Genomic DNA, 21,676 nt, shown 5'->3' with positions numbered 1-21,676 from the left:
TCGAATACCTGTTATAATAGTGAAAGTGTATTGTTAGTAATAAGCAGAAAGTGCTGGAGCAAGGGGTAGGGTTGAGAATCTGTTGAAGGTCAAACAGTGTATGAAGAGAGGAATTAGATGATAGGAGCTTGTACACAATATGTAATAAGGATTCATTGATAAAAATATATGAATAGTAGATTAACTGAATGAGGGATAGATGGATCAAGTGAATAATTATTAATATTAAATGTTAATATGAAAATGTTATGTACTTCCAACTTCACAATTTTGCTACAGATTGAATCAGCTATTATAATTGCTATATTGAATTCACTTAAGTCTAGGTTGTACTTTTCTGTCCATGAGTGAGGAGAATAAAAACATAATGTTTTCTAATAGCTATTGGTGCAAAGCTAAGGATATAGTTTGCTCTGCTACTTTCATATTGTTTCATATTAACATATATGTTAAATTCTGTCATTTGTGACAACATGGATAGAACATGGTATTGCATGGTACTGCCTTTGCATAATGTGCAAAGTGAAATAAATCAGGCACTAAAGGCAGTACCGCACATTCTAACTTATAGGTAGACTCTAAAATAACTGAAGTCACAGAAATAGAGAATAGAATGCTGGTTATAGAAGCTGGCTGTTGGACAGAATGGAGCGATGATAGTCAAAGGGCACAAAGTTTCAGTTAGACTGGAAGAATAGGGTTTTTTTTTTTTTTTTGTTAGTTCTATTGCACAGCATGGTAAATCTAACTAATTATAGAGTATTTTACATTTGAAAACTTCTCACTACAAAAAATGTTAAAAATTTAAATTAATGGATATGTTAACTAGCTTGATTTATGACTCCACATTGGAGTCATAAACTATAACATTAGTTTTTACTCTATAGATTTATACAATTACAAATTATCAATTCACAATAAAAATTATAAAATGTACCAACCTGGAAAGCTGCATTCTGTTTTTCTCATTTCACCTAAAAAATAGAAAACACACAAAAAAAGGAAATTGAAATAAAAGCCTATTAAAGTAACACAAGAAGTCAAAAAGACATTTTCTTTTTCTCTTTTAACTTTTACCCATTTTTCTTGTGGACCGGAAGGAAGCATTTAACCACAGAGAGAAAAAAACCTGATAAAACTCTTTTTCTCCTACATTGTTTTTAATATATTTTTACTTTTTAAATTTTGTCATAATTTGCTTTTCAAAATTTCTTATGGGTATAGAAATCATGAATGACAGTGAGTAAAAATGCAGAGGGGATTTTTAATAAACATGATTAAATTGTATGAAAGAAAAAAATATATAGGTAGCACTTATCCTATGGAAGCCATCATGGTAAGATTTTTGATAAATTCAGGCAAGTGTATTTTAAGGTGCTATTACAATTTATTCTCAGGTTCTGTATTTCTACTCTTGAATGCTGATTAGAATACATGATTTTGCTTCTTCTCTCTCCTCACTCCCCTAATAATCTGTTCTCCCTTATGGACCAAGTGATTATTCTGTTGTTTATAATAACTGTTCTACATTCCTTATGGAAATTGTAATTATGATGCTGAATATTCAAACTGCAAGCCACTTTTCTCAGGGAAATTGTAATTATGATAATGCTGTATTTACCCAACCGATGTTTTTTTTATTCATTGTTCTCTGTGAGGAATGAGGAGGTAAGAGAAAAACACTAACATAAAACATCCTGTTGGGATTTAAGATATGGATTCAGGCTGGGCGCAGTGGCTCACGCCTGTAATCCAAGCACTTTGGGACGCTGAGGCAGGTACATCACCTGAGGTCAGGGGTTCAAGACCAGCCTGGTCAACATGGCGAAACCCTATCTTCACTAAAAATACAAAAATTAGCCGGGCATGGTGGCACGTGCCTGTAGTCCCAGCTACTGGGGAGGCTGAGGCAGGATAATTGCTTGAACCTGGCAGGCAGAGGTTGCAGTGAGCCGAGATCAGGCCACTGCACTCCATTCTGGGCAATAAGAGCAAAACTCCATCTCAAAAAAAAAAAAAAAAAAAGAAGATATGGATTCAGACAAGCATAATAATAATAGCTAATATTTACTGTGGCAGGCATGACACAACCAGGCTTACATGTGTATGACATAGATGCATGTTACAGGCATATGTGAATTGCAAAGGTTTCTCCTTTAACCCGCACAACAACCTCATGAGGCAGGTAGTAGTATTGTCCCAATTTTATAGACAAAGTACTTAAGGCCTTTGTTCGGCACCACGATCTGAAGGACTTCAGAGTATTTGATACATCAATATACATAACCTCATCTTACTTTTGTTAAAAATATGTGTGTATAGGCCGGGCGCGGTGGCTCAAGCCTGTAATCCCAGCACTGTGGGAGGCCGAGACGGGCGGATCACGAGGTCAGGAGATAGAGACCATCCTGGCTAACCCCGTCTCTACTAAAAATACAAAAAAAAAAAAAAAAAAAATTAGCCGGGCGAGGTGGTGGGCACCTGTAGTTCCAGCTACTCGGGAGGCTGAGGCAGGAGAATGGCCTGAACTGGGGAGGCGGAGGTTGCAGTGAGCTGAGATCCAGCCACAGCACTCCAGCCTGGGTGACAGAGCGAGACTCCGTCTCAAAAAAAAAAAAAAAAAAAAAAAGACAGTGTGTGTATATATATATTATATATAAAATATCATATCCAATTGTGCATGGAAACAAATCTAAAGGAATAGCTATCAGACACTTAAAGTAACCTTTTAATAAGAGGTTGAAGACGGAACTTGGTTCCTCCATGATACATGAATATTACGCTTTAAGTGTTTATAGTATTTTTTTATAACAGAAAACAAATTTTTAAAAACGTAACAACCTAGAAAGAAGGACATCCAAAAATAAATGTAAAAATTATACTATTTTAAAATGAAAGCAGAAACTGAGCAAAACACAAGGCCAATCACTGAAACAGCTTATTAGGTGGGTCCCTAGATCAAATGGGAAGCAGACCTCCAGTAACTCATTTCAGCTGCCTGCCTTCCTTCTAGCTTGCCAGATCTGTACAACCAGAGCCCCAAACAAGGATGGAAGCCCTATCCATTCCTCCTTAGCTCAGCAATAATTTTTCAGGAGTGTTTCAATATTGATAGGCAACTATTGATCATCCACCATGTATAAGCACTTTAAAAGCAGGTTTTAAAAATCTATAATAGCCATTTTACTCCACTTTTACAAATGAGAAAATTGAGTCTCACAAAAGCCATTTATTTGCCCAAATTTACCAAGTTAGCCTGTGTTGTTTTAATTTGACAAATTGACCCATCTTGACCAAAAGTAAAGTAAGACTGAAAAGAGACTCAGAAACTGAAGGCAAACAAAAACAGGAAATTAAAAAGATAAGGATAAAGTGTATAAATTAGTGAGTTTTTAGAGGACTACCCTCTTGTACAGCTTAACAACTCCCAGGACCTATTCTTGGACCCTTTCTGGACTTTGTTATATTTCTAACACCCCACCCAAGAAATTCCAACCCCTTATCGCACACATACCGCTTAACACACACACATACCAAGCTTCTCTCCACTCCTTTGGCAGCATCCATCTGCTCCAATGGGGCCACTCAATTATCTGTTTCTGATTTTCCACACCTGAAAATGTAGATGAGCTGTTCAACCTAATAGCAACGGGGGTAGACGCTGGGTCTTAATTCAGTATTATTCCCCGGTTCAGACTGCCACTCAGTAGTAAGCTAATTATCACACCTTAGAAGGAACAGTAACTCATTTTGACTAGAACTGAGTCAATTCCAAATAAGGGTTTGCCTTACATGCCTGCAGGGCCTTGTTTAGCACCAAGATCTGAGGGCCTACAGAGTGTCTGAAATGTGAACACATGATACGGCATAATATCATCCAGGCCAATGGGACTACTTTGGACTGAGGTAGAACAGTGCGTACATAATCTGAGATCCACTTGTCCTGGTATGCACTGCATGCTGCAGAAGGTGCTGGTCTGATGGGTGATGGACCAGCCTTTTGAATCCTAAAGGATGTGGTAAATACTCTAAATCAATGACCATTCTTTGATACTGCATCCCCAACATGTTGAATACATGGATCTAGGAACAAAGTGGAAAATATAGAAGTAGTTGAACTTAGCATCACTCCCACAGTCTTAAATGGGGAAATTTGCATTTCCTGTTCACAAAAGTTTAGGCTCTGTGGGTCTAGAGATCCTGGTTTTCAGAGGGAGGTTGCTTCCGAGAGGGGACACTGACTCTGAGAGGGGACACAGTAGGAATCTCATAAAGCTTCAAGCTATATCCTACACCAAATTACTTTGGGCTCCTGTGCCAAGAAATTGGCAGCAAAGAGAAGGGTCACTCTCTTTACCGGGATAACTGTCTCCTCATCAGGATCTGATGTGGCTGCTATTATACAAAAAGGGCAGAAAAGAATATCTGGCAAGCAGGTGATACACTAGGCATTTTGTAAAATTTCCTTGCTCCTTTTTTCTTTTTTTGTAATAAATGGACATGTGTAGCAGCCTAAAAATAAAATGTTGAGGAGGGGTTCAGATCCCTTAGTAATAGTCTGTGTTACCCCACAAGATAGGCCACATATGTCCATGGGGGTACTAGCTGAGGATGGGAGAATTTTAGAATGGGTAGGAGAAGGGAGGGGAGAGCAGGGGAGGGGAGGCAAGGGGAGGGAGGGAGGGGTGGGGAGGGAAGGGGAGGGGTGGGGAGGGAAGGGGAGGGGAGGGAAGGGAGAGATAATAAGTATCTGTTGTGAGCTTGAATAGCAGGGGCCATGGCTCCCCACTAATCTTCTTCTAAGAGGTTTCCTAAAGATGGTGACCTATTCAGATTCTGGAGGAGCTGTTCTCGGATGGGATAAATATATCATACAAGGCAAGTAGTGCCAAGTAGATGCCACATGGCATCACCCCCTTGATGACAAAGACTCACTCCCCTAGCTGCCTGAAGTGCTGGCTGCTGGTAGCCCACAGCTGAGTCCTTCTCTGGGAATTTTCCACCTTCCACCCAAGGGAACTGCCTTGACCAAGACAGGTTATTCACAGGCAGCTCATGCTAATGATTGATTAATAATGTACTACAAAGACTGGACTCCCTTTCCTCAGCTTGGGACACCTATAAATACACTGATCCCAAGTAACTTCCCAATAAATTTCATGCCTGAAAACCTCTGCTTCAGAGTTTGTTTCACAGGAAAATTTACCTAAATCAAGATTTACAAAATTTGGAAGATATGGAGCAGAGAGTTCAAAATAGATATGTCTGACTCTGAAATTCATAACCTTTCCATTATATTTTTCTCCCTCTCAAAAGGAAGAGTTGAAAGAATTTTTCAAAACATTTTTGTGTATGCAGTAGACATAGGCAATGATGGTATATTTCAGCCTGTAAGTCATCATTCTTCAGTGTTACACAATAGCTACAATTATACTGCCATTGGAACTTAAACTAATGTATTTACATCTCTTGAAATCTAGACATCTACAGAGATGTTAGTAGATATGTACAAACACACATTGATTTATAATATTATGTTAAAATACAGTTGATTCTTGAAGAGCACAGATTTGAATTATGCAGATGCACTTATACATGGACATTTTCCCATAAAAGTTATATAAGTATGCCTGCTTCCCCTTCCACCTCCCCCACCTCTTCTGCCTCTGCCATCCCTGAGACGGCAAGACCAGCCCCCTCTCTTCCTTTGCCTCCTCAGTCTACTCAATGTGAAGAGAAAGAGGATGAAGACCTTTATGATGGTCCAATTTTACTTAGAGTAAATATATTTTCTATTGCTTATGATTTACTTAATACAGGAAAGATTTACATCTTTCCTGCAGTCTATTTTACTATAAAAATACAGCATACAATACATATAATACACAAAATATGTCTTAACCTACTGTTTATATTATCAGTAAGCCTTCTAGACAGCAGTAGGCTATTCATAGTTAAGTTTTGGGGGAGTAAAAAATTATACACAGATTTTCAACTGTGTGTGTGGGGGGTTAGTTTCCCAACCTATGCATTGTTCAAGGCTCAAGTGGATATGGTATACATGTACACACACGTGTGTGTATCCTATAAAACGTATCTCAGGACTCATTCCAAGGTTATTGTGACCAAAATCCTTAATTATACTAGCCTATTTGCAAAGAACAATATGATACTATTAATCATGCCATTTTTCTAGGAAGACTATTCAAGACTTCTCTATTTCAGAAAACTTAAAAGATTAGTTACGGAACAAGGGCTTACATTTTCTGCAATAAATGTAAGAATTTTATCAAGCATGAAATGTAGTCAGAACAATTTACAGTCCAGTAAAATGTTACTTCAGGCAGCATTTACAATCAGAACACAGAAGTTGCCTAATTCTATGCAGTTGTGAGAAAATCCAGTTAAGATTTTACAAGCTGTGAACAGTGCTTCACACCATTCCTCAAGAAATTCTGCATCACCAAATCTTTTATTTCATTCACAACTCTTAATTCTAGACCAGATCATTTATGCTTTCTATTTAAGTATTTGTGGCATCACTGGTTTACTCATATTTTGCCACCACTACACTGCGTCAAAGATTTAAATGTAATAAATACAAACACAATTGTAGATAAAATTCCTCTGATAGAAAAATAAAACTAGAGCATTCCAAGAAAAGTATCCTAACCTATCCGTCGAAAGGCAGAAAATAGTAGCTACATGTCCAGGAAGAGCTACTAGCTTTAGTTTTATCTTTAATTGTCTTCAGTTAGTGGACAAAAGGCTATTTATGCCATTTTAAGCAGGGAGGCTTTTGAAAGAGCTCTCAAGTATCAGAGGGTTGTGAAACTTAAACTTGTGGTAACTGGAATAGGAACCTCCCTGTGGAATCTGCATTATATGTCCCATGTGGCAATAAATACAGGAAACACTTTAAGTGAAGCATGCAGCTAATGGGGGACTTTCCACCAAGAGGCAGTAGATTTTGCAAAGCACACTCTACTCAGTGAGCTTTAAGTCAAAGATTCTTCCAGACTTCCAGAAAATCTACTAGACCATTGCTCCCTACTGACTGATGAGGCTACGGAACTGTCGAGTTAGGCTTTCTAACTTTATTCTGGGATCATTCACTATTCTTAAATAGCACCATTAATACATAAACCTGGAAACTTCAGAAAGGTAGCATCATAGATTTACATCAATTCATTCATAATTTAATCGGGATTGTGAAAGACACAAAGATGTATATGACATACTCGCAAGCTTACTTTGACTTATAATGCAAGTACACCTGACACTGGTAAGAATGCACCTCAGTTTCTAGATATCAATATTCATGAGTTCAGGGAAGAAAGTCAATTTTTGCCCAAGAAACCCAGATTTCCTATAGCTGAGTGATTGTCAGTACACAGTACATTACATTTAACATCACAAAGGCACTTACAAAAAGTAGTCTGACAAACAGATAAAGACTGACAAAGGCATGGAGTTAACTTTGAACCACAAAGAGCTCTCCAGGACAGAGCTTATTAGCATGGAAAATAATGTTTTAATAATTTCCTTTTGATATTAAAAATATTAAAAGTTATTTAACTTTTAATTAAATAACAGGGAGAGGTTGGGGCAATGTCATAAAGTCTTTCATATGGTAAATTTTGAAGGAAGTATAGTCAGCATGAAGCCATAAAGTGTTTTTCAGATGAGAAGGCATTTTATAAAAATTGCTGAGGTAGCACCTGCACCAGAGTGAAAGCAGGTGTGTTTCATGTGTGTTTGATGGGGCCCTATGGACAAGGCTGGCAAATGTTGCTCAGGTTCACTAATTTGAAATCAGGTTTTTTTTCCCCCTTGCACTAGGAAATTAGAGTGGTGTGGTTCAAAGAGCACTGTACATAAAATCAGAAGCCCAGAATTTAGTCTATACTCTGCTCCAATGGGTTATCTATCTGTTTCTGTTCAACAATTTTACTTGAGTTACAAGTTAAATTTCAAGTACTCCCCTGCTCTCCTCCGCAAAACAAAACCAGCACTCCCTAATACAGAATGGTTTAGGCAAGAGTGCAGAGCAAAAGTATGACTTAGGATCAAAAGGAAATGAGATGTGCCTCCCACAAACACGAATGCTATTGTATGCTTTATTATTATATGTGTAGTATATAGAGGAAGGCAGGAAATGAACCTGCTTTACTTTTAAGTTGTCATATCAAGACGGAGCGCTGATTTTAGTTTAAGATACCAGATTTTATAAGATCCACAAACAAATGGGACACAATCTGGGAGAAAGGCTACATTAGTGAAGAAACTAAAAATAGTGCAAGGAATGGCAGAAGAAGTTGCATTCAAGTGGGGCCATGCACGTTGTTTTGGAACATCTAAGTAAGTATCATAACATTTTAGCTAGACAAATTTGAAGTAACAAGAGGAAGAATACTAACTAAAAATTGTCTCAAGATGGCTTGTGTTAACTTAAGATAGGGGTTCACAAATTATAGGCCACAAACATCCTACTTCTTTTTATTTATAGGTTATTTATGTCCTCTTTGCTGCTACAGTAGCAGAGTTAACTAGATGCCACACAGTCCATATATGAACTGAACATATTTACAGCTGAACATGTTTACAATCTGACTATTTACAGGAAAAGTTTGACTCCTGCCTTAAGAAACAGCCAATCCATCAATCATTCACTCATGTGTTCATTCATTTAATAAACAGGTTTCAAACATACACAATGTATCTAAAATGTACCTGGCAATATACGGATAAGAAACAGTCTGTTTATTAGCCTACCCACCAATTTCCATAAGGCCACCAGACATAAGCTAGGTGACCATTAATAGAGGATAACATAGAGGAGAGTAAATTATTGACTCAATGACTATAAAGGTTTTTTTCCAATGGTAAGTGTCTTTAAGAAACAATACTTCATGGGGAAAAAGGCCATGAAAAATTGGTTAATGGAAATAGATGGAGAAGTAGGAGGTGGCAGTCCTCAAGGTATGGAAGAGTCAAGGTCAGTGATCAGAGAATGAAAACCAGACAAGTTGGATAAGCATATAGGGTAAGAGTGAAGAAGTACAGGATAGATGTCTGGAAAGATGAGAAACATCATATCATGGAGGTCATTCAATGTCAAGCTTAACATTTTTTAGGTTATTTGGTAGCTAATAGGAAACTACAAAGTATTTCTTAAAAGAGACAGTATCAACAAAGTGAAGTTCAGGAAAGATCATTTTGACAGTGATATGTTGGACAGATTGGAGATGGAATATAGAACAGCTGCAGTCCAGACTTAAAATAAGAACACGGAACACTAAGGATTGGATGGGAAGAGAGAAGCAGAAATGAATGTGTATTTCACATGAATGAGAAATGCTAGGTACATAGCAATTCAGGCATATGAGGAAGAAATAAGGAGTGGAGGCTGGGTAAAACTACGGGCTTGCCCTTGAGTATGTATTTCTTTCTCAGGTCAGGAGCTTCCTCTACATAGGGTCCAAAGGAACACAGTAAACACCATTTTGATTTGCATCAATATCCAATGAAGTCCACCATTGGTTGGTAGAAAGTGATGTCTTTCAGAAAAGGATCCCTGACAATGACTATGCCTATATAGAATGGGGTTTGGATTCAGGGAGAAAGCCATCAATTTTTCCAGAGTCCTAGTGTGGAAGGTAACTTCAGAGCAGAGTTAAAAAAAAAAAAATGCAATTGCAGAGTTTTGACTAACATGGTAGAAATAGGGAAAAGCTGTGAGTCTATGGGCATTTGGGTGCCAGTGGCAGTAAAAATAATTTCAGTCCCCATTGGTTGGTGAATCTCAGGCTGTTAATATAATCATACAGCTTGGAACTGAGTATGGCTACACATGCAGGTAGAAGATCTCAGGAATCACAGCCCCTCAGGGAATCCAGGACATAATTATAATTATTTGTGTGGGGAGTTTAAATGTGTCTTTGTAATTTAGGCTGGAATATATACACCAACATATTTATATCTTGAATATATAAAACCATATTTGTGTTTGAATCAGCACCATCGATAAGAAAAAAAAAAACATATTTTCGAAATGTTTATTTATAAAGTCCCTTCTTTATGTCTTTGACTATAATCTTGGATTTTAAAGGAAATCTTCACCCTCTGCCCCTACTTTATCCAATTTTGTCTGATGGAAGTGTTTAGCTAGGAGAAAGGTGGTCTTGAACTGACACTGAAAAAATTGACCCAGATGGTCATTTATGTTGCACTTCTAACCCAACACTGCAATTTGGGGAAGATTTTTAGCCAAATCATTAGGATGTTGCCTTGTGAGTCAAAAGGCTCAGGCCATCATTCAATTTTGTATCGTTAATTTTTTTTCTTTTTCTTTTTATACATCCATGGATGCCTGCACACTTTTAATAGCAGCATATTACAGTCAGGATATTACAGTGTGAAGAGCCAAGTATTTGGATTTAGATGGACCTAGGCTGGATCCCAGCACTACTACTTATTAACAGGGAAATTTTGAGCTAGTTCTCTACTTACTCTGAGCCTGTTTCCTTCTCTATTAAATGGGGATAATAACACTTGCCTCAAGGTTTGTTTTGAGAATTAGTGAGGTCATAGATAGTACTTGCCATTTATTAGACACACAATAAATATTAGTTCAATTTCTTCTTTAGTACTGTTTCTGATTATTAAGCTATCTCAGCTAGCTGCATTTATATTTGTGACATTCAAAATATGAAAGCATAGTTAGAAAGTCTCAAATGTCTAGAATTCAGATAAAGATGTTCTCTCACGGAATGATTCACATGGAAAAGCTCATTAGATACATCTTTCCCAAATAATCACATTGATAAATTATGTATTAAATGATTTTAGTTAAATACCAACAACACATTATGGACCATTAATAGGTGCTCATTTATTTTAAGGACAGAAACAATACACACAGGGAGAGTTAGCTGAACACCAATTAAACACATTTCATGTTTCCTGTGTTCTATATCAGCAATATTTAGAGCAAAGCCTTGAATCTCATCGGGGGGAGGGGGGCATTCACGTGCAGTCTGCAGCTCTTCAACACCTAAAATCTTCATACAGGATATTATAATTCAGTTCTACAGGCCACATGGTATATTTCAATCAAAAACACTAAAGCATAGTGGTCAACAATACTTGCTCTGTTTCTAGACAGTTGACGGAACTCTTTAACTTGCTATGCACTCTTTGGAAAGTTACTTGCCCCCATGACTCATTTTCTTAATTTGTAAAATGGGGATAGTAATAAATAGTGTTTACCTCCCTGGATTATTGTGAGAATTAAATGAAATACTACCACAAGAGTTCTTGATACACTGAAATCACTAAATAAAACTATCATTTTTTTCATACCTGTTTCCAAACAGGATTTGTGGAGATTTATTTCATATAACACATATATAACAGTTAAAACAATATGGACAAAGAAAACAAGGATCCTATAGCAAAAGGTGGTAAGTGTGGAAGTGAAGTCTTCCACTGTGCTAAAGAGTTCATATTTCTCAAGCCCAATCCAGAGCTAAGTCCCCTGAGTTCACGTCCCCAGTTAAAATTTTTTCATTTATAGCTCCTCATCTGTAGGATAAAGATTATTCACCCTAAAATGCATGCAAGGATCTCCATGGGTGACTTCTGCCCACGTGGGTTGCTGGCAGCACTCACTCTTTCATTTATAAAATTGAAACACTATAGATCACCATTCAGTGTGTGTGTGTGGTGTGTGTGTGTATGTGTGTGTAAGATCCTAGGTTTCTGCTATGCCTCTTGTATATCTACATACAGTCCCTCTCTACCTGGAATACTTTCTCCTCTGTTTTTAATCTCCCACAAGTGACCATACAGTATGAAAAAGGCTTAAGAAAGTCCATGATCTCATTGGAGGAAGGTTTCCAAAAATGTCCACATGCTGAAGGCAGTAGAGGCTACTGGTGAGGCAGCAGTTTGTAGAGAGTGGGGAATCAGACTCCTCAGGGGATCCCTCCCTGGAAAGGAAGCAGTCCATACAGAGACATTCCTTGTGCATGAAGCCATAAATATAAACAGGAATTTGGAGGTGAATGAAAACCAGAGGGTTTTGTCACTTCCAAGCCCCAACCACTACATTAATGCTGAATGTTGATTTACGTTAATGACATTTAGTAATGTAATTCTCTGTAAGAGCATCTGTACAATATTTCAGATATTCCCGGGGTGCTTAGAGAAGGGGAGTTAGTCAACCATACAATATTGTGTAACATTAATTAAACAGAGACTTTAATATAAGGAAGCTCTGAATTGGAAAATACATCTGTTTTGTATATGCATTTTTTTCCCCACCTCACCTGCAGTGCTTAGGTTTGCATAGAATTTCTGTGTTAAAAGAATTTGGGGTAGAGAAATCTATGATCTTATGCTAATACAGAAAATAAAGTTATAAGGCTTGAGGGCAGGATTACAGCTATGAAAGCCTTTTATATATGTTCATTTTCACTAAAATAAAATATTATGCAATACAACATATGTGAACATCTATAAATATTAAATTAGTGATAAATATTAATATATTACTGATTTCTAGCATAATAGTTATTTAGTTTATTTTAGACAATTTGAAAATTGCATTTAGACAATTACGGATTTTTAATAATATAATGAGCAAACCTGCACTCAAAACAAAAACTAGGAAGTTGACCCTATGCTCCTCTTTAACTCCAAACACATAATCCCCCTCAGTCCATCACCTCAGGCAACCAATACTCTGAATTCCACATTTATCACTCCCTTCTTTTCCATGTTATCCACCATACATTATATCATTTTATATATATATATATATATATATATCCATGTATGTGTGATATTCGTAACTTAAAAAAGGTAATAATGTTGTATGTAATCATTTGGACATTTTTTCAGTTAACATTTTATTGTAGTTACTGATATGTTTTGACCTACTTCATTTTAGTTTATTATTTCAATTTTGTCTCCTTTTTCATACCTTTAAGTAATAATTGTCTCACCTTTTTCTCATTATTTTTAAAACAACCACTTCAGCACACATCACATTCATTGAATTCCACTCCTCAAACATGTCTGTAATGTTGGCATTATCATTCTGGACTTTTATTCTGTTAGTGCTTTCTCCTTTTCTTTGCTCTTATCAATATTTATAACAGTTTATAACAAGGAATAAAATTACATTAAAAATATATGTTTCTTGCAACACCTCCTAAGATTTTAAACAATTTTCTCATCTAGATTCTCGATCCAAACTGCTCCTTGTATGGGTTTTTGGCAAAGTTTCAGAGGCTTTGTGTGATTAAAAAAAAAAAAAAGTCTTCACATTTAAACAGCAGTTAGCCAGATATCACATTCTATATCCTAAGATATTTTAATGCTTTAAAATAGCACTCCACTGTTTTCTTGTATCCACTGTTGCCCTAGAAAAATCTAAGGTTAATTTGATTCTTGTTTCTTGGGTGTGATCTATTTACTCCTATCCATTCATTCTCCTTTCATGCAATTAATATTTACTAAATGTCTACCATTTGTGATGTACTAAGCTAGATACCAGGGTACAGGAGGGCACAAGAGAGGCGTAGTTCTAAATTCTTAGAGGTTGACCTCTAGTGAGATGCATTGAATACTTCTAAGAATATGTTTTTATGACCAGTCTTAAAGGAAGCATTACCTTCCTTTCATTCTTTTAAAGATTCAGTGTTTAGAATCTCTATTCCTGTAGCATTTAACCTTACCTAATTTGCTACTTCCAGTTCTGCGCCTTCTATAATATAATTAACCTCACCTGAAGTGATTTAAAATTCACTGGGCTTACCTAGACTAGATTCCGTTTTCTCACAGCTGTTAAAAAGCAAATTCACATACAGGTTGATTTTATATAAGGAGAACTCACAATCAGGTGTGTCGGGGGGAGGGATTGCTGTATTCAACTTCATGCCTCTGCTCTGAATTAAGAAATATAGAAAAGGCACAGATACTGTTATGCTTCATAATGTTATTTTCTTCTTTCTAGGCACATAAAATTAGGCTTTGTGGCTGGAAAGAAGGTATATGCAGCTTAGGGAAAATTATGAAGCAGAAGGAAATGGAGTGAACAAAAGATAAATATTCAAAATATAATCTTGCCCTGGAAGTCTCAAACGTACTAAATCCTCTATGAATTGTTTCTTTCCATAAAAACCAGGAAACGATAATCAAAAAATATATGTGCATGTGCTTCATTAGCATACCTTTCCAGATAACTGCAGCTAGGCTTAGGCACAGATACAGAGAAGGCAAAAGAAAATGGACCCAGAGAGAAAAGACGGATGGCAGTTTGGATTTATTAGGGAAGCCGGTATATCCTTGGAAACTGTGTGGACTTTATTTTTAATGAAACAACACAATTCAATATATATCTTCTTACAGAACATCATTAATAAAATACTACAGTTCTGGGCCTTCTGGGAACTCAGACATGATAGCAGCAGATAATTGCCTTTGAGAGGAATATCAACAAGCATGAAATCTTCTTTCCAACTAAGTTAGACTTTAATATTGGAAGCCTTGCACATAACACAACATTGATGACTTATATCCCTCTGCCTGCCTGAGGATCCCCTGTTTCAAAGATTTGAGAAGGTGTAGTGTATCTCTGTTTTAAAGGGAAAGAATACACAATGTTCTTACAGAGATAAAGAACTGCTTGTTTATCCTGTGAAACTGGCCATGTCCTTTGACACTGATGTGCACATGAAAGAGGCAAGCTTTCTAGTTGGGCAAGTTTTCTAGTTCTTAAATTTGCTACTAAGACACTAAATACTAAAAGGGAGATTCCTGTCTGTGTGTGGAGGGGTGTGTTGACTCAATTTCACTCTGATTCATATTTACCTAAACTGTACATATCTTCTTCCTACTCATACCAATAGAAAAAAACATTTTAAATAATGATGAAGAAAGATTAGAGAATATATAATTCAATGAATGATTCTAAAGATGAAGGGAATGTTCACTATTCTGTATCATGCCAATGAGAGATAACAGAGTATACAACTGTAAAAAAAAAAAAAAAAAAAAAAAAAAACCCACAATATCTTCAACAAATAAAAACTTTAATAGTCTTTTGAAACAATCATAGTTGGTTACCTCAATTAACAGAGCAGTACTTTGTGTGGTATATGAGAATTTCTGTCACCCTTCTCCAATATGGCACTTCTAATTTAAAAAATAAACTATTCTAGATAGGATCTTTACAAGGTAGGTAGAGATTTCTTAGAATAAGTTATGAAAACGAATATGTTAAAAATACTTGACAAAATAATTACTTAGATTTTAACAAAAATAAAGAGAAACAAAACAGTTATATTTTATATGGGAATAAGAAGAATATCAAGCAGTATTGTGTCTACAGTATTTCTAGTTTTTTAAAATTAAGTATTAAAATATAGTAAGAATGTTTGTAAACATTGCATTAGCAATAAATAATTACAATGCAATGAACACTGTGTACCTAATATAGGTACCTAATTTAAGCAATAGAGCGTGCCAATCACTTTTAAGGCCCTCATGGATCCATTACTGAGATCAGTCATTACTCCTACCCACCAAAGTTATAAAATAAAGATAGTGCTTTATCATTCCCTCACTATTCTTTATAGTTTTACTACATCGGTTAGTAACCTCTAACATCCTACTTGGCATGTTTTTAAAGTTTGTGTAACTAGACTTGCTTTTCCTCTCAGTGTCATGTCTCTATGATAGAATCTCTCTTTTATGCACTTGTGGTTTGTTAATTCTCATTAATGTATAGAGTATCCCATTGTGTGAAAATACGCCATTGTCCCCCTCTATTCAACTGTTCATGGACATTTGGGCTTTTTCCACTATTTTGCTAATATAAACATTGCTGCTGTTAACATTCACCCATGTGTCTCCTGATTCAGATATCCTGGGACACATACATAAGAGTTTCCCTTAGGTTTATAGCTAAGAGTGGAATTGCTGAGTCATAGGGCATGCATATGTTCAATTTTACTGTAATATGCCAATTTGTTTCCCAAATACGTTTATTTGAACCAGGGACTTTTTCAATTTTATTTGTTCCTCATCTTTGCCAAAACTTCATATTACACAACTTTGAATTTTTGCCAGTCCTGTATTTCACCCTTCATTTCAATATGTATGTCTCTGGTTATTAATGGGGTTCACAAGATATGATTTCTCATCTGTGGTATGCCTATTTATGGTACTTCCTTGTGTATTGTTTGGTTTTTGACTCTAAGCCGATATTCCTGGAAGCTTTATCTGAAGGAATTATTTGATGCCTGAGCCAAATGTGAACTAAATCAGATATAATTTGCATTTTCTCCTGTTATGCATTTAGAAGCTTTACCAAACTTCAGCAACTGTAAATATTTGACTTGAGGTTTGTTTGTTTTTTTGTTTTTTGTTTTTTTGATTTCCCAAGTAGAATGAATTCAGCAGGCTGGAAACCATACATGAGAACCTACTTGTGGTTACTCAAATTATTGGTTTTTGTTTTTCTTCACTCATTTTCAAGGCTCAAGGAAGGCAATTATTTTTGCTATAACCTGGTATAGCAGATTATTTGTAATGTACCTTAAAATGTAGCTACAGCCCTTTATGCCCTCAGAATCTTGGGCATGTCTCCTTAGACTCTCACCTTAAACCAGTCTTAGGAGATTGTTGTCTAAAGTAATTGTTACACTAATAACAAAAATATTGAACTGTAAAACATATGAACTATTCTTTTAGCTTATATTTATAAAATTATATATTTTATATGCCACTTATCAATGTATCTAGGAAGAGCTATATCATAAAGACAACATAATCTTTATGTTTTTGTCTCCAAATATTATGACTTTACAATTTCAGAGATTTCTAACCACAGATTGGAAGCTAGATATCAGAGTTTTAAAGTTTTCTATCATAAACATTCTTCAACTCTCCTGACCTGGGTGGGTTAGATCCCCACCTTCAACAAAGGTTTAAGAATTATGTCTTCTATAAATGTTGACAACCATGCACAGAGGCATCATTCCCACCTACCCAAGATCTCTAGGCATCAGCATTCCTATATTCCTGCCTCATCTCTTAGAGCAGTCACAGTCAGCCCCACTTAGTGCTGCATCATCCTGCAGGGAGCCTCATCATCTTCCCACAGGAAACAAGCAAAAACCTCACCTTTCATAAATGTATCCAGAAACAAACAAAACTCTCACCTTTCATAAGTGCATCCAGAACTTTGCAATCATAGCATCTAGAAACTATTTTACATTCAACAGACATCTAGGGTTGTATTATGTAGTTGAATAATATTTTCATTTTGAATTACCTATGAAGGACACCATAAATTTCTGATTTGAAGGGACATAAAGTCTTAATACAGTCTGATATATTTCTTTTTTTTTTTTTTTTTTTTTTTTTTTTTTTTTTTTTTTTTTTTTTTTGAGACGGAGTCTTGCTCTGTCGCCCGGGCTGGAGTGCAGTGGCCGGATCTCAGCTCACTGCAAGCTCCACCTCCCGGGTTTACGCCATTCTCCTGCCTCAGCCTCCCGAGTAGCTGGGACTACAGGCGCCCGCCACCTCGCCCGGCTAGTTTTTTTGTATTTTTTTAGTAGAGACGGGGTTTCACCGGGTTAGCCAGGATGGTCTCGATCTCCTGACCTCGTGATCCGCCCGTCTCGGCCTCCCAAAGTGCTGGGATTACAGGCTTGAGCCACCGCGCCCGGCCCAGTCTGATATATTTCTAATATGAGGAGAAATAAAGTCTTAATCTGACCCTGGTTTCAGGTTCCAAAATTCATTGTTTCCTTTTCCTGATGTCTGGATTTGGACTACTCCTAAATTGCCCTGAATTAAGCTGATAAATCGCACTGAAAATATTTTTATGGTCTGGAAAAATGTATGTCTCTTGTAACTACGCCACATTTTTTTTCTATGTTAATAGTACCAAACTCAGTGTTTATAGCTTAAAGAGCCATGATACCAATAATAGTTACCAGGTACCTTTTTTTGTTTTTTTGGTGTCTACTATCCGCCAGACAACATGTATGTGTTTTCCATACATTTTCTCCAGTTCTTACAATGCTTCATGATGGCTCAATATTGCCCAACTAGGATACTAGCTGTATCCTGCCTCAGGTCATTGCTTCCACGGTTTCTGCTGTACAATGCTGCCACACATTGTGAGCAAATAGCCTTCCCATTGTTCGCATCCAGCAGATGACTACAAAATTAAACTATTTCTTTCAGTGCAAACAGGTTTACAGTTGTTTGGCAAATAATAAAGGAAGAACCTTTTATTCTGAAATCTTATTTCACATCTATGCATAATGGATGTTTACCCCAAAGCCATGTATTATTTAATAATTATCTAGTTATATCACTTTATGTATCAATTTATCAAGTCTGGAATAAAGAAATGGTATTACAAATACTTTCAGCTTTTGTGTTTATGAACATCTTCCATTGTTCTCCTGCTATTAAAATGCTGACATATACACATAGAGCAGAAATAGGTTTGCTTTGAAAGATACATAAACGAAAAATAAAAAAAAAAAAACAACTTCAGAATGGAGTTTATGATCACAGCCTTTGTAGCCCTTGACAGATACTTAAGTCTGCCATCTCCTAAACCTTCCTGTGCTCCTGTTTCCTCCCTGCAAAATGGGGATAATACACATCTGACTTCTCCTAGGTAAAAGCAATTTAATGTAGACATAAATTCAAAGCAATTTGATTTCTTCAGAGCTAAGAATTTTATAAACAAAAGACATTATCGTGATGCTCTTGTTATTACTCAGGAATGTAGCCACAGTATGGGGGAAAATCCAACATTTCACATCATTGAAAAAGCATCTATCTCCTTTACTCTTCTATCTTAGTAGCATTAGTGAAAAAAAAGTCTGATATACTTGACAAATCAGAGATAACTATTGTTACAGATGTAAAAGTAATCTGCTTGCAGGTACTGATCCAATAATACACGACTCCCAGACATGTAAAACCATTAAAACCTAGATGTGGGTAATTCAGAATCATTTGAATTCATCTTTAATTTGTTTGCTTATTGACCTATTAGCTTAAATCTACTTATATTTTTCATTAACTTTTTTTTGTGTAATTAACGTATTATAATTTACAAAGTTTTCCTGTAAAATTCAATGAAATGAGTCAAATTTATAAATCCAAAAATTAGCACCACACTGATTAAGATATGGAATATTTTTGCTATCAGAGAGTTTCCTTGTGGCCCTTTACATAGGCCCAGTTTTAACTTATTAGAAATTAGATCTTATATCTAAGGGGGTGGTATTATCAGCCCCATCCTGAGATTATCTAAGGGCTTAGTTATAAATCACCTTATTACTTATAAACTCAGGTGTGCTCTTACAGGGTTCATCAAATTCAAAACTTCAGTGCCTGGATTCCTGTCAAGGGATGTGAATCGGGGCAGTTGGAAATCATGTTTTTCTGTTAGGAGTTATTTCCTTACCAAGGCCTTCCCTGTCTAATGGCCTTATTATTCCCTCTTATCCCTGATTTTCCCTTTTCCTTCTTTTCACAATTTGTATTTACGTTTGTGTGTGTGTGTGTGTGTGTGTGTGTGTGTTTATTTAATCACCTCATCCACTGGACTGGAGGCCTGTTAGAAATAGAAATCATGTTTTCTTTATTGCTGATACGTCTTCAATTAAAGCCTTACACCTCCTTGTCACATGGAAATTCTTTATAATTATTTTTGAAAATACCAATAAATACCTAATTTATTTATACAACATTTTAAAATACCTACTCTAGGCAGGTGGGCTACATTGTACAAAAATCTAATGGGGAAAAATAATTCTTAGTAAGAAAACCCTATTTTATGCTGAATCAAAACAATTATGTGCCTATAAAACAACACCTTGGCCAAGTGTGGTGACTCACGCCTGTAATCTCAGCACTTTGGGAGGCCAAGGCGGATCACGAGGTCAAGAGATTGAGACCATCCTGGCCAACATGGTGAAACCTCATCTCTACTAAAAATACAAAAATTAGCTGGGCATGGTGGCACGTGCCTGTAGTCCCAGCTACTCGGGAGGCTGAGGCAGGAGAATCTCTTGAACCCGAGAGGTGGAGGTTGCAGTGAGCCAAGGTTGCGCCACTGCACTCCAGCCTGGTGACAGAGCGAGGCTCCATCTCAAAAATATAAGAAGTAATAATAATAATAATAATAATAAACCTTGACTATTGCTATCTTTAGTCAGTTAAGATATTTTGTCTTTTAATTAGGATCTAATTGACAATATGCATGAGGGAAGGAAGGCTACTTCTTGAGAAAAAGTATAAAAGCAACACCTTTACACTGGCTTCGGAGTTGGGCATACCTGGTCCTGTCTGTGCTATTCACTAGCTGTGTGCTCACAGAAAAGTCATGTAACTTCCTTGAGCTGTGATGTACACACTGGTGAGTAGAAATCATAGTTTCACCTCATATGGGTGATGTTAAAGTTGAATGGAAGAGATGCATAAGGCAAGGTATGGGAGAGCAGCAGGTGCATGGACCTTCCATGCTCTCTTCAGTTAAACCGCATTCCCAACACCTGGAGGGGTTCATCAACTCTCCTCTCTCCAGGCTCCAGTTCCCCCTACCCTTCCGGAGGTCAGTGGGTGGGGCTAAAAGTTCCAGCCCTCTAATCACTTGGTGTTTCAGGTGACCAGTCCCATCTTGAGATTATCTAAGGGCCCAGCTATAAATCACCTTATTACAATAAACTCAGGTGTACTCTTTAGGGTGCTTGTTATGAATAACAAAAGACACCTGATCACTCAGGCAACTCCAAGGGTTTTATTTAGAAGCTCTAGGCCAGAAGTTGCAGACAAAGATCAAAAATATTTCTTATGGCAGTAGTTTAATGGATTGTTTTTTCAAATCTAGATGTAGGAAGTATAACACTATCCCCAAGGGTAAGACTATGAATGGTGCTGAGGGAGAATATGTCCCTAGGAACTTCTTAATACTTAGAACAAAGTCATTTGACTAATGTATCCCTCAGAAAAAATCTCTTAGAGTGATGAAAACCTTATGTGAAATCACACAGCCAGCAAATAGCTGAGCTAATATTTGAAATCAAGAAAATCTACTTCAATGTTTACTTTATTTTAATGGGTAATTCTTATATCTGTCCTGTACCTACTATGTGGGATGTATTCTATGTCCTGGGGGCAGGAACAGCAGTGAACAAAACACAAACACTGCTCTCATGGAGATCCAGTTCTAGAATATAGGATAAAAGGACATATATTTAGTAAGCACACTTTGTATTACCTCATTAAATCCTTACAGTACTCTTAGAGTTCAGCAGAGAAAATTACATTATTCTCATTTCATACTCGAGGAAAATGAGGTTGAAAGAGAGTTATTAAGCTGGTAAACTGCACTGAACAGGCAAGAATTAAGCTTGCATTTTCTGATTCAAGATCTGGTGTTTTGCTGATTGCTAAATCAATGAAAACTTCAAATTTTATCCTTCAGGTAGGAGAGGTGGTGATCATATTAATGACAATATACTGAACCACAAGGCAAGACCACACATTTATCCTTAAGATGGAGAAGGGGGATAGGTAACAAGAGGTAGATAAATAGCAATGGAGTGGAATGCAAGGCAAGATCAACTGT

General features: G+C 36.6%; 1 protein-coding gene across 4 annotated transcripts in view; it reads right to left on the bottom strand.

Moving 5' to 3' along the window:
- Positions 1-21,676, bottom strand: part of LINGO2 (leucine rich repeat and Ig domain containing 2) — a 1,250,024-nt gene that overhangs the window by 412,667 nt on the left and 815,681 nt on the right. For 3 of the 4 annotated variants that reach the window (XM_023203903.3, XM_023203902.3, XM_023203901.2), the window contains one exon: positions 942-974. The exons of the other annotated variant lie outside the window; for it this stretch is intronic. The gene's annotated coding sequence lies outside the window, so the exon portion shown is untranslated. The remainder of the gene's footprint in view (positions 1-941; positions 975-21,676) is intronic. 4 annotated transcript variants of the gene reach the window in all.

Source organism: Piliocolobus tephrosceles, chromosome 14, assembly GCF_002776525.5.
Source record: "Piliocolobus tephrosceles isolate RC106 chromosome 14, ASM277652v3, whole genome shotgun sequence".
NCBI lineage: Eukaryota > Metazoa > Chordata > Mammalia > Primates > Cercopithecidae > Piliocolobus > Piliocolobus tephrosceles.
This window is presented reverse-complemented; position numbering and strand designations above follow the sequence as displayed.